The sequence below is a fragment of the Giraffa tippelskirchi genome, chromosome 5 (genome assembly GCF_054371585.1).
Source record: "Giraffa tippelskirchi isolate mGirTip1 chromosome 5, T2T-mGirTip1v1.2.pri, whole genome shotgun sequence".
NCBI lineage: Eukaryota > Metazoa > Chordata > Mammalia > Artiodactyla > Giraffidae > Giraffa > Giraffa tippelskirchi.
Window position 1 is genome coordinate 108,227,625 of NC_137279.1, and position 13,704 is coordinate 108,241,328.

General features: G+C 38.2%; 1 protein-coding gene and 1 pseudogene across 8 annotated transcripts in view; one reads left to right on the forward strand and one right to left on the reverse strand.

Annotated features, from left to right (window-relative positions):
* Positions 1–13,704, forward strand: part of TRIM33 (tripartite motif containing 33) — a 188,029-nt gene that overhangs the window by 26,460 nt on the left and 147,865 nt on the right. The window lies entirely within an intron of this gene.
* On the reverse strand, positions 6,104–6,330 carry LOC145507264 (small nuclear ribonucleoprotein G pseudogene; annotated as a pseudogene).

Here is a 13,704-nt window from a genome sequence, read left to right on the forward strand (position 1 = left end):
TAGACGGACCTTTGTTGACAAAGTAATGTCTCTGGCTTTTTATATGCTGTCTAGGTTGGTCATAGCTTTCATCCAAGGAGCAAGCGTCTTTTCAAGGCTGCAGTCACCATCTGCAGTGATTTGTGGAGCCCAAGAAAATAAAGTCTGTTATTATTTCCATTGTTTCCCCATCTATTTGCCTTTAAGTGATGGGACTGGATGCCTTGATCTTCATTTTTTGAATGTTGTTTTAAGCCAGCTTTTTCACTCTCCTCTTTCACTTTCAAGAGGCTCTTCAGTTCCTCTTTGCTTTCTGTCATATGGGTGGTGTCATCTGCATATCTGAGGTTATTGATAATTCTCCCGGCAATCTTGATTCCAGCTTGTGCTTCATGCAGCCCAGCATTTCGTGTGATGTACTCCACATGTAAGTTAAATAAACGGGGTGACAATAAGCAGGGTGTCTGGATCTAGGTGAGTGATCACACCATTGTGGTTATCGGGTCATTAAGACCTTTTTGGTATAGTTCTTCTGTGTATTCTTGCCACCTCTTAATATCTTCTGATTCTGTTAGGTCCATGCCATTTCTGTCCTTTATTGTGCCCATCTTTGCATGAAATGTTCCCTTGGTATCTCTCATTTTCTTGAAGAGATCTCTAGTCTTTCCCATTCTATTATTCTCCTCTATTTTTTTGCATTGATCACTAAGGAAGGCTTTCTTATCTGTCCTTACTGGTCTTTGGAACTCTGCATTCAGATAGGTGTATCTTTCCTTTTCTCCTTTGCCTTTCATTTCTCTTCTTTTCTCAGCTATTTGTAAGGCCTACTCAGACAGCCATTTTGCCTTTTTGCATTTCTTTTCTTTGGGGATGGTCTTGATCTCTGTCTCCTGTACAGTGTTACAATCCTTCATCCATAGTTCTTCAGGCACTCTGTCTATCAGATCTAATCCCTTGAATCTGTTTGTCACTTCCACTGTATAATCATAAGGGATTTAATTTACGTCATACCTGAGTGGTCTAGTAGTTTTCCCTACTTTCTTCAATTTAAGGCTGAATTTGGCAATAAGGAGTTCATGATCTGAGCCACAGTCAGCTCCTGGTCTTGATTTTCCTGACTGTATAGAGCTTTTCCATCTTTGGCTGTAAAGAATATAATCAGTTTCAATTCGGTATTGACCATCTGGTGATGTCCATGTGTTGAGTCACCTCTTGTGTTGTTGGGAGAGCTGTAGGTGGGGTTAATGGCTCACTTCTTGGGGTGACTTCCCTACTGTATGAGCAGGATACAGGGTGAAGTACAGTTGTCTTATTGGCTTTGTTCTTCTTAGGCATGCAACCTCTGCATTACAAGCAAATGAGCCAGTCGCCCCAGAATTTTTGTCCTACTGTGTCTAGAATGGAGTTGTGTCTTATATATGGGGCTGTGTGGAGGAAGGGAATTTCTGACCTCTTGGTTGTGCTGCCTTGAATTTAGCATCTGCGGTCCAGAGCTCTGCTGGATGAGAAATGCTGATGGCCTACCCCTTGACTTGGAGCCTGTTGGAAAGGTCTTTTTGGTCCCATCTACATGGGGTTGGGGGAGGTGGAGAGTGGGTTGTAGCTTCAGTGCCACAGACTTGCTGTTTTTTCCACCAAGATTTAGTAACTTTCCTTAAATGTTTGTTTGTTTCTTCTTCTTGTTTTTAAAAACTAGTCTGAGGACCATTTTTTTTTTTTTTTTTAGATGGTCTGAGGACAATTGCCAGAGATTTCAAGTGGTTATTAAAAAGAAAAATTCCCCAGTTCTGGTTATTTCCCCATGAAGGCATCTGCAGAGCTCCTTCCACTACCTTTTCAAAAATAGTTCTGTTTTTTAAGAAAATCAGTATCTTCATGGTGTATCTTCTTTTTCTGTCTTTTTGCCTTAAACAAAAGGATACTTAACGTCTTTTGTTTGACATGGGTTTCTTTTAGAGAATGTATTGTTGGAGCATGTTTTAATTTTATCATTCTGCCAACTTTTGTCTTTTAATATGTGTATTTAGACCATTTATATTTTAAGGCAGTTATTGATATGCTAGGTATTAAATCTGTTACTGTTTGATTCCTCTGTTTTTCTTTTCTTCCCTTCATGTGGGTTACGTAAACATTTTTTTTTAATTCTATCTTTTCTTAATATTTATTTTTATTTATTATTTGGCTGCGCTGGGTCTTAGTTGTGACACATAGCGTCTTTAGTTGCAGCATGTGCAATCTAGTTCCCAAACCAGGGATGAACCTGGGCCCCTTGCATTGGGAGAGTGAGCTTAGCCGCTGGACTATCAGGAAGTTCTAAGATTCCATCTTTTTTATGGTATTTTTATATAGTTTTATATAGTGCTTGAATAGTTTCTTAGTGATTGTTTAAGATCTTGTATTATTCATTTTTAACTTATAGTCTATATTGATGATTTATTATTTGGAGTTGAGTATAGCAACTTCTATTCAGATCCTTTTACCCTTTCCTGTTGTAAACTAGGATTATCTCTAAATATTTCCTCTACATATAGGGCCTTATGAGATATTGTTGTAATTTTTACATCAGCCATCGTGTAAGATTTAATGTTCCCATGAGGAAACGTATTGTTTACCCTCATTCTTAGCTATTACAGTGTTCTTTTCTGAAGATTGAAGTTCATTCTATTAACACATCTTCTCTGTTTAGCAAACTTCCTTTAATCATACATTTAAGGGTAGGTTTGCCAGTGACAAATTTTTGTTTGCTTTGTGAGAATATCTTTTTGATTGGCTTTCATGCCTGAAGGATATTTCTTTTTGAGTACATGACTTGTTAATTTTTTTTCTTTTCTTCTTTGAACAACTTTGTTCCACTTCCTTATGTCCCTCATTGAGAAATCCACTGTTGTTGGAATTGATGTTCCTTGTAATGCAATTACATTGGGTCCTTTCAAGGTTTTTTTGTGTCTATAAGCTTTCAGAACTCAATGATGGGTCTTGGTGTGGATTTCTTTGAATTTATTCTGTAAATCCTTTAGATTTATCCCTCTAATTCCATTCTTAAGGGTTTTGAATCTGTACATTTATATCTTGGCAAGTTTGGGAGATTTTTAGTCATTATTTGTTGAAATACTTTTTGAGTTCCACTGCTCCTCCTAGGAAAAGGCAATGGCACCCCACTCCAGTATTCTTGCCTGGAAAATCCCATGGATGGAGGAGCCTGGTAGGCTGCAGTCCATGGAGTCGCTAAGAGTTGGACACGACTGAGCAACTTCACTTTCACTGTTCACTTTCATGCATTGGAGAAGGAAATGGCAACCCACTCCAGTGTTCTTGCCTGGAGAATCCCAGGGACGGCAGAGCCTGCTGGGCTGCCATCTATGGGGTCACACAGAGTCGGACACGACTGAGGTGACTTAGCAGTAGCTCCTCCTAGGATGGCAGTGGTATGAATGTTAGCCGTTTTCTTATTGTCCCACAGATTCTTGAGACTGTTAAATATTTTTTCATCTATTTTGGGTAAATTATATTGATTTGGCCTGAAGTTCAATGATTCTGTTCTCTGTCATTCTCACTTTACTATTGAGGTAATTTATCAAGTTTTTTAGTTATTTTAGTTTGGCTATTGTATAGGCTTCCCAGATGGCTCTGTGGTAAAGAATCCACCTGCCATTGCAGGAGATGCAAGAGATTCGGGTTCAATCCCTGGGTCAGAAAGATCCCCTGGAGTAGGAAGTGACAACCCACTCCATGTTCTTGCCTGGAAAATTCCCCGGACAGACGAGCCTGGTGGGCCACAGTCTGTGGAGTTGCAAAGAGTCAGACACGGCTATGTACCCATGTATGTATGTTAATTTCTTTAAATTCTTTGTCACATCGTTCTAAGATCTGATTCTCTTGAACATACATCAGTTTTTTTTTTTCTCATTTAAATTAGAATGTTCCTAGTTGTTAGTTTGACTGATTTTTCAGTGTTTTGTGGTATTGTGGATATTATATTCTGATACTCAGGGTCATATTTAATCCTTTTTAGCAAGCAGTTCTCCTGTGGAGCGACATGATAGCTACATGGGTTTTTGCTTCTCCTTGGGCCCTACTGTCACCATTTCAGCAGAAGTGGAGTGCTGACTCTTAACTGCCTTGTTGCAAATGAATGAGCTGAAATTTCAGTTCCCACTTGCTGTTTCCTTACAAAAGTGGGATATACTAACTTATAAATTTGTTGCGACTCATTGGAAAAGATCCTGATGCTGGGAAAGATTGAGGGCAGGAGGAGAAGGGGGCAACAGAGGATGAGATGGTCAGATGGCATCACCAACTCAATGGACATAAGTTTGAGCAAACTCTGGGAGATAGTGAAGGACAGGGAAGCCTGGCATGCTGCAGTCCATATGGTCGCAAAGAGTCAGACACGACTTAGCGACTGGACAACAACAACGTGTATTGGTGGCTCAGTGGTAAAGAGTCTGCCTACAATGCAGGAGACAGGTGTTTCAGTTCCTGGTTTGGGATGATCCCCTGGAGAAAGAAATGGCAATCCACTCCAGTATTCTTGCCTGGTAAAAGCAAGAGTCAGGCTGGACTTAGCAACTAAACAACAATGCTGAATTCCACTGAGCGTCATTGACACAAGGGAAGAGAAGGAGTAGGCTGACTCACACCACTTTTTTGCTGTAGGATAAGGGTGGAATCTCAGCTTCCCCTGAAACTTCAGCATACCAGAGACTGGAAGTAGAGTGATGACTTGCCTCACTTTCCACCATGTTATTCTGTCTTGTTATTGTCTAGTGGGGGTAGAAGTTCAGCTCCCTGTTACTACTCTCTGACACGAAGGGCAAGATTTACTTTTAGTAGTGTAGATAAGAAAGAATATTGGCTTTAATTAAAATGTCCTTTATTTAAGATCACGACAGTGGAGATACTGAGGATTTTTTCCTTTTTCAGCTTTGTTGAGATATCCTCATGAAGTGACGTCAAAGTCGCTCAGTTGTGTCTGACTTTTTGCGATTCCGTGGACTGTAGCCTGCCAGGCTCCTCTGTCCATGGAATTCTCTGGGCCAGAATACTGAAGTGGGTGGCCCATTCCCAGGTCTCCGCATTGCAGGTGGATTCTTTACCATCTGAGCCACCAGGGAAGCCCTGGTGAAGTATAGTTGACAAAATTGTAAGGTATTTGAAATGTACATCATAATGATTTGATACATAGTGTGAAAGGATTCCTCCATGTCTATTCAGTTAACCCACCCATCACCTTGTGTTTTTATATATATGGGTGAGAATATTTAAGTTCTAATCCCTAAGGAAATTTCAACTGTATAATACAGTGTTATCAACTATGGTCACCATGTTGTATATTAGATTTTTCAGTCATTATTCATCTTAGAGCAGAGAATTTGTATCCTTTTATCAGCTTCTCTCTATTCTTCGCCCCCAACCCCTGGCAACCACTTCTACTGTTTCTTTGAGTTTTTGACTTTTAAGGTTTTTTTTTTTTTTCCCGGCTTCCACATGTAAGTGACACCATGCAGTATTTGTCTTTGTCTGGCTTATTTCATTTAGGTCCATCTGTGTTGTCACAAATGGCAGGGTTTCCTTCTTTCTCGTGGCCGAATACTATCCCATTTTTTGTCTGTGTGACTGTATGCATGTATGCATTATGCATACATACCACATCTTCTTTAACCATTTATCTGTTCCATATCTGGTTATTGTGAATAATGCTGCCATGAACACAGGAGTGCAGGTATCTCTTTGACATCTTGTTTTCTTTTCTTTTTTTGGATATATACCCAGAAGTGGAATTGCCGGGTCATGTGGCAGTTCTCATTTTTTTTTAGAAACCTTTGTACTGTTTTTCATAATGGCTGTACCAGTTTACATTTCCACCATCAATACACAACTATTTGCTTTTCTCCACAGCCTTACTACTTGTTATCTTTTTGTTGTTTTTCCAGCTGGGAACAGGTCATGATAGAAAAAAATCAGAATAAGAGCAGATATTCTATATTGAGAAAGCATTTTTGACTGTTACAATTATTTAGCAAAAAAGTTCAGTAAGAAAATGTACACACCCCAATTTTTCTCATAAAATGTGGAAAGGGAATGCATGGAATCAGTTGATTTCTTTGGTGAGCACAGCCATTGTTCATACTTGTTCAAAGGCTTCTAACATGATGATGCTATTTCCTTGTATTACCACCATTCCAATATTGTACTGTTGCCACTAGTTGCCATCTCCATACATTCATCTACCACAAGATTCATAAAGGGATGAAATCCCCACAATATTCCTTGGACATATCTGCCACCATTTAATTTCAATAACTTCTTATCCATAAATATCTTCAACTCAGGAGGGTGAGCTTTGCTCATGATGTCTCCTCAGCTGATATCTGTCTTTTTGATGAAAGCCATTCTTACAGATTTGAGATGATATCTCATTGTGGTTCTGGTTTCTGTTTAGTAATTTGAGCACCTTTGCATGTACCTGTTGGCCAGTTGTATTTCTTCTTTGCAAAAATGTCTATTCCATTTCTTTGTCCATTTTTAAATTGGATTATTTATATTTTATTGAGTTACATGTATTTTGGTTATTAACTTCGTACCAGATATGATTTGCAAATATTTTCTTCCATTCTGTAGCTTGCCTTTTCATGTTGTTGATATTTTCCTTTACTATGCAAAAGCTTTTTAGTTTGATGTTTCCCAGTTGTTTATTTTTGTTTTGTTACTTTTGTTTATGGCATCAAACTAAAAAAACTGTTGTCAAGATTGATGTCAAGCAGTTATCCCCTTTGTATCCTTCTAGGAGTTTATAGTTTCTGGTGTTTGATTTTTGTGTATGGTGTAAGGCAGGGGTTCGGTTTCATTCTTTCATTCCACATTGCATGTGACAATCCAGTTTTCCCAACACTATTTGTTGAAGTGGATATATTGAGGATATCTTTAGGTCCTGACATTTGACATTTTATAAGTGTGAAATTATAGAATCGTGGTTCATTGAATTCTTGCTTCAATTCCTATTCTATGGAATGCAGTATTAGGATGATTTCTGCTCTCAGGATATCATGCAGTGGTTTGGAAAACCTAAATAAGCACTTAATTTTAACAATTGAAGTGATGATCAGTGTAATTTATTATTTAATTATCTGTATATTTGTATTTATTTTTTTGGTCATGCCATGCACCTTGTGGGATTTTAGTTCCTTGATGAGGCATTGAACCTGTGGCTCTCAGCAGTGAGAGCCCGGAGTCCTAACCCTGTATGCGCAGGAAATTTCCAGTATGATTTATTTTTTGCAAATTAGGAAATTTACAGGTCAGAGGGTCTTGGTCAAGGTTATTTAGCTCTGTTTTCCCACTATTTCATGTTTTACAGTTATTTTGAAAAAGTAAAACATGGACATGGTTAAAATTTTGAACAAGATAAATGATCATATAATAACTCATTGAAACCCAGAAATCACTAACATATAAAATGCTAGTTATATAATTTTTACCAGAAAGTGTAAAACAACTAAGAAGCTATTAAGAGGAGAAGAAGTCTTATCTGGTAGGACATTCAGTTCAGTTCAGTTCAGTCGCTCAGTCGTGTCCGACTCTTTGCGACCCCATGAATCTCAGCACGCCAGGCCTCCCTGTCCATCACCAACTCCCGGAGTCGACCCAAACCCATGTCCATCGAGTCGGTGATGCCATCCAACCATCTCATCCTCTGTTTTCCCCTTCTCCTCCTGCCCCCAATCCTTCCCAGCACTGGGGTCTTTTCCAGTGAGTCAACTGTTCACATGAGGTGGCCAAAGTATCTCAGGATAAAACATTATATTATCATTATGCAATCTCACTCAAGTACAGTTTTAACACAACTCCCTCTTTAATATTTCTTCTTGAATGACCCAGATGCATCTCAGACTTACCATGTCTAAAATTGAACTTGTCTCAAAAATTTTAAAATGTCCTCTTTGTAAGCTCTTATTGTTATTCCTAAGCAAGATACTTGGGAATGATTCTTGTCTCTCTGTTCACCAATGTAATTTTCTTAGAATATTTTGTCTGTTATGTCTTTGTCGTCTTATGTTTTTGGTTATATTGGCCTCTTAAAATGAGTTGTTAATTGCTCTCTTTTCCTTGGTTTTTAATTTTTTAAAAGACATTATTTTTTTTTACGTTTTGATTGCATTGGGTCTTCCTTGGTGCACATGGGGTTTCTCTAGTTGTGGCGAGCAGCATCTGTTCTTCGTTGTGGTGCATGGGCTTCTTACTGCAGTAGCTTCTCTTGTTGCAGAGCATAGGCTTCAGATGCTCGGGCTTCAGTAGTTACTGCCCCTGGGGTCAGTAGTTGTGGCCCTAGGCCCAGTTGCTCCGAGGCATGTAGAATTCTCCCGGTAAACTCTGATCCAGTCACTGTACCATTGGGGAAGTTCTTTCTCCTCTGTTTTTTTAAAGAGTTTGTATAAGGTTTGTATTATTTTTTTCCTTGAGAGAATTTATCATTGAAAAAACCCAGCAGGCCTGGACTTTTCTTTTGTAGAATATTTTAATTACAAATTTAGTTTCTTTACTTCATGTTAGTATATTCAGTTTCTCTGTTTCCTTGAGCCAGTATCTGGTAGTTTGTATTTTCTAGGAACTTTCTATTAGTTTGTATTTCTAGGAATTTGACTTATTTGTTTGTTTGTTTATTTATGACTGTACCACTTGGCCTGTGGGAACTTAGTTTCCCAACCAGGGATCAAATCTGTGCCCCCTGCAGTGGGAGCATGGAGTCCTAACTACTGGACAGCTGAGGAAGTTCCTTTGACTCATTTAAATTGTCTATCTTGTTGGTATAAAAACTTTTATAAGTCCCTTTGCTGTTCACCTGAAATTATCACAACATTGTTAATCAGCTATACCCCAATACAAAATAAAAAGGTAAAAAAAAAAAGATGAACATTTTAAACTGAGATCTTTGTTATCCGGAAAAAAGCCTTTCATAATATTCCCTTAATTCTTTTGATTTCTGTAGGGTTTGTTGTTAAGTCCTCTGTTTCATTGTTATACTATTGATTTTCACAATCTTTGTTTTCTATTTTAACCTCTAAGTCAATCTCAGTGTATGTTTCCGCACACCCCTATCCCCATCTCTTCCCTTCCCTCTTCCTTTTTTTACCTGCACCTTATCTCCCTCCTGCTAATTATCAATTTTGTTGATCTTTTCAAAGAATCATCTTTGAGTTTTATCCCCCTTCCCTCCATTGATACCTGCCAGAGTCCAGCTCCAGCTGGTCCAGGGGTTCCCTCAGGAAGGACTGCGTCAGTGATGCGAAATGAGAAGACTCAGCGAATCTTGGCATTTCCAAGTGTCTCCCGACTTTATTGTTTTCAAGACAGCTTTTATATTTTTAGTGGTACATAGAAACAAATGTAAAGTATAGAGTCATACCAATTCAGCTTAATGGGCCAGCAGTTTTGACCCTCATCGAAACCGTTTGCATATCTTTAGTTACAAAAAGCCTCATTTTGTTCACATCATCTTCTGGCCTGGGGGCCTGCTAACATCTTGTGACGCTCCATTGATAAGGGTTGATCAGTCAGAACACTTTTGTATCAGGCACAGCAGGAAAGAATTCATCAATAGAAAGTTTCAAGGTAAAACCTGTTTTCGGTAATTTATTCTACGCCTTGAGCTTAACAGAAAAGAATGTGGTTCCATAAAGTCATAGAACAGCAAGCTAAAGGTCAGCTCTAAGTAAGAATCATCAGTTAAATCAACAGTTATCTTATTATTTGTATTAAAGCTAAACTTCTATTTATATAAATCTCTAACTATTATGCTTTCATTATATAGGCTAAATACGTTAAGAGCAAAAACATAGTGAGTAAATATAGACTAAGTAACAGTTTCATAAAGCAATATTTCTTATATTTCCTAATAAGCCTTCTTTCCTACGAAGGGTTCTGTGCCCATTGGGGCCTTCTGTGCGGAGGCTCTGAATGCTGTTTTATTGTTAAGGAGCAGTCATGCACATTAGCTCCAAAGGCACAGGTACATTTATTAAACAAACCAATATGCCAGCAAGAGGAATTGGGATTAGTATACTCTATATCCTAGATAATTTTATTAAGATGCTACCATTCAGGGGCCTTGTCAATTGAGGTTTCAGATTGATCTATTTTAGAAGAGAATCAGGAAAAGGCCTTTTGTCTAAGTCACAGAAAATAAGAAGAGGTTTATTATAGCTAACATCAGAAAGACAGATATCATCTTTAAGGTGAGCGCTGAGGCAGCCTTCCGAGAATCCCTGAGGCCTGAGAAGCCGTGCTCGATCAGTCCTTCTCCTCATGACTCTGTCATGGGTGGGATCTCGTGAGCTGGCTCCCGGCAGATACCTACTCTGATCTTTATTTTATTCTATTTAATTTGGGTTTGATTTGCAGAATCTGAATTATATGATCAGATTATTGGTTAAAATTTTTGTTGTTATTTTCTAGTATACTTTTAAAGCTATAAATTTCTAAGCCTGTGCAGTCAAATGTGTTAGGTAACTCCGATATGTGGCTGTTAATGCTAAAGTTAAATAGTAGATCGAGTTCCTCAGTCATTCTAGTCACATTTCAAGTGTTCACTGATCTCATGTTTGACTTTGCAGATATAGAACAGAATGGCAGAATTTCTTTTGGACTCTATGTATTGCTTTAACTGTATCCAGTGAATTTGTATATATTAATTTTAGCTTATATTCAGTTCAAGATATTTTCTGTTTATCTTCGTGGTTTCTTTTACCTGTTGGTTAATTAGAGTTTGGTTTTTAAACTTTGCAAAATTTGGGCTTTTCAGATTTCTTTCTGTTGTTACCTTCTAATGTAATTGTGGTAGGAGAACATACCATGAATGATCTAAACCCTTTCCAATTATTGAGATTTGTTTTATTAACGAGCACTGCTGCTGCTGTTTACTCACTAAGTCATGTCTGACTCTGTGACCCCAGGGACCTGCCAGACCTCCTCTGTCCATGGGATTTCCCAGGCAAGAATACTGAAGTGGGTTGCCATCTCCTGCTCCAGGGGATCTTCCTGACCCAGGGGTTGTGCTTGGTAGGCAGATCCTTTACCACTGAGCCACCTGGGAAGCCCATTAATTAACAAAGGGGTTGGCAAACTATTCCTTTAAAGGGCCAGGTAGTACAATTTTAGTTTTTGTACACAGCACAAGGTCTCTGACATGGCTTATTTCCTCTTCCTCGAAGACACTGTAAATTATGTATTTTATCTTTGTCCCTGGTTCTGGACAGAACTTGTAAGACTGAGAGATAAGGATGATAAGTGCATCTTTTCATTATTAATAAGAGATCCCTTTTAACCACACCTGGGTTCGATCCCTGGGTTGGGAAGTGCCACTGGAGAAGGGTGTGGCAACCCACTCCAGTATTCTTGCCTGGAGAATTCCATGGACAGAGGAGCCTGGCAGGCTACAGTCCATAGGGTCGCAAAGAGTCGGATAGGACTGAGCAACTGAACTGATCTTTGTATGGAATGTCCTGTGTAGACCAGTTACATCAAGTTGGTTACTATGTTGTTTAAGGCTTTTATATTTTATTAAGACTTTTTAATCAATTTCTGAAAAATGAGTATTGAAATCTCCATCTGCAATTGTTTAATTATCCCTTTCTCCTTACATTCTGTTAGTTTTGCTTCACGTATTTTTTTAGGTGCATATGCATTTATAATTGTTACCTATTTTTGATGTATTGGTTCTTTAGCATATAAAATGTTTATGTCTAGTAATCTCATCTAAGAGTCTTTTTCCTCCACCTCTCATGATTATTTTCATGGTGTATCTTTTTCCTTTTTTTTTTTTACTTTCAGTCTGTTGTGTCTTTATATCTAGAAATGTTTCTTTTAGACCCCATATACTTGGATTTTGTCTTTTAACCAGTTTGACAATCTCTGCCTTTTCAATGGAGTTCTTTGTCCATTTTCCCCCATCACTTCACGGCAAATAGATGGGGAAAAGTGCAAACAGGGACAGATTTTATTTTCTTGGGCTCCAGAATCACTATGGATGGTGACTGCAGCCATGAAATTAAAAGATGCTTGCTCCTTGGAAGGAAGGCTACGACAAATCTAGACAACGTATTAAAAAGCAGAGATCAGTTTTCTGACAAAGGTCCATATAGTCAAATCTATGGTTTTTCCAGCAGTCGTATATGGATGTGAGAGTTGGACCATAAAGAATGCTGAGCGCCAAAGCTTTCAAACTGGTGTAAGAGAAGACTCATGAGAGTCCTTTGAACAGGAAGGACATCAAAGCAGTCAATCCTAAAGGAAATCAGTCCTGAATATTTATTGGAAGGACTGGTGCTGAAGCTGAAACTCCAATACTTTGGCCACCTGATGCAAAGAGTCAACTCATTTGAAAAGACCCTGATATTGGAAAAGATAGAAGGTGGGAGGAGAAGGGGACAACAAAGGATGAGATGGTTGGATGGCATCACCGACTCAATGGACATGAGTTTGAGCAAGCTCTGGGAGATGGTGAAGGACAGGGAAGCCTGGGGTGCTGCAGTCCCCGGGGTCTCAAAGAGTTGGACACGACTTAGGGACTGAACAACAACAGCAATTGTGTGGTTGGATTTAGGATGTTTGTTTTATCTTTGTCACGTCAGGTATGGGTTCCTTTCTTTTACTAAGCCTTTTGTGTCCAGTATTTTCAATGTTCTTTAAAATTTTCTCTCTTTTTGTTTTTACTTTGTTTTTGTCTTAGTTTTTCCTCTAGGAATTATATGTCTAATTTAATACAAGCCATTTCAAGGTAATATTGTATTAATTTTGTTAAAATCTAGCAACTTTGCTACAGATCCATTCCTCTCCTTTGTAACTGGGGCTTCTCTGATGATGGCTCAGATGGTAACGAAACCACCTGCAATGTGGGAGACCTGGGTTGGGAAAATCCCTTGGAGAAGGGAATACCTACTCCCAATATTCTGGCCTGTATAATTGCATGGACAGAGAAGCCTGGCATTCTACAGTCCATGGAGTTGCAAAGAGTTAGACACAACTGAGCGGCTTTCACTTCACTTCTCACTTCTTCTCTTTTGTAACTATTATTCTGTTTATATGTTTAAAAAACTTTATTCTGATTATCACTTTAAACAATCTTATGTTTTTTGTTTTTTTAAAAGAAATTAAGAGGAAAACAGTCTTTTTTATGTCTTCCATGTTTACCCTTTCTAATGCTTCTCTTTTCCGTTCTGTGGATCCAGGGTATTGTCTGATTTCAGTTTTTTTCAGCCTGAAATGAACTTCATTTAGTATTTCTTTTGTGGTACAAATATGCTCATGACATTCTATTAATTTTTGTTTATCTGGGGATTTCCTTACTTTGATTTCAGATTGAAGAATATTTTTGCTTTATAAAGAATTCTTGGTTCTACAGTCTTTCAGTTACTTTAAATATGTCACTTCATTGCTTTCTGGCCTCCATTGTTTCTGATGAAAAAATCAGATGTTAATGTTGTTGTTCCCCTGTGGGTGATGAATTGTTTTTCTGTTGTTGCTTTCAGGATTTTCTTTGAAAAATGTTTGTCTTGCAGTAGTTTGAGTATGATAAATCAAGGCTTGATTCTCTTTGTTTTATTATAGTTGAATTCTTCCAGCTTTTTGACTCTTCAGATTAATGTATTTCATTGAGTTTGGGACATTTCTGGCTATTATTTTCTCAAAACATTTTTCCTACTCCTTACTCTCATCTTCTGAGACTTCCAC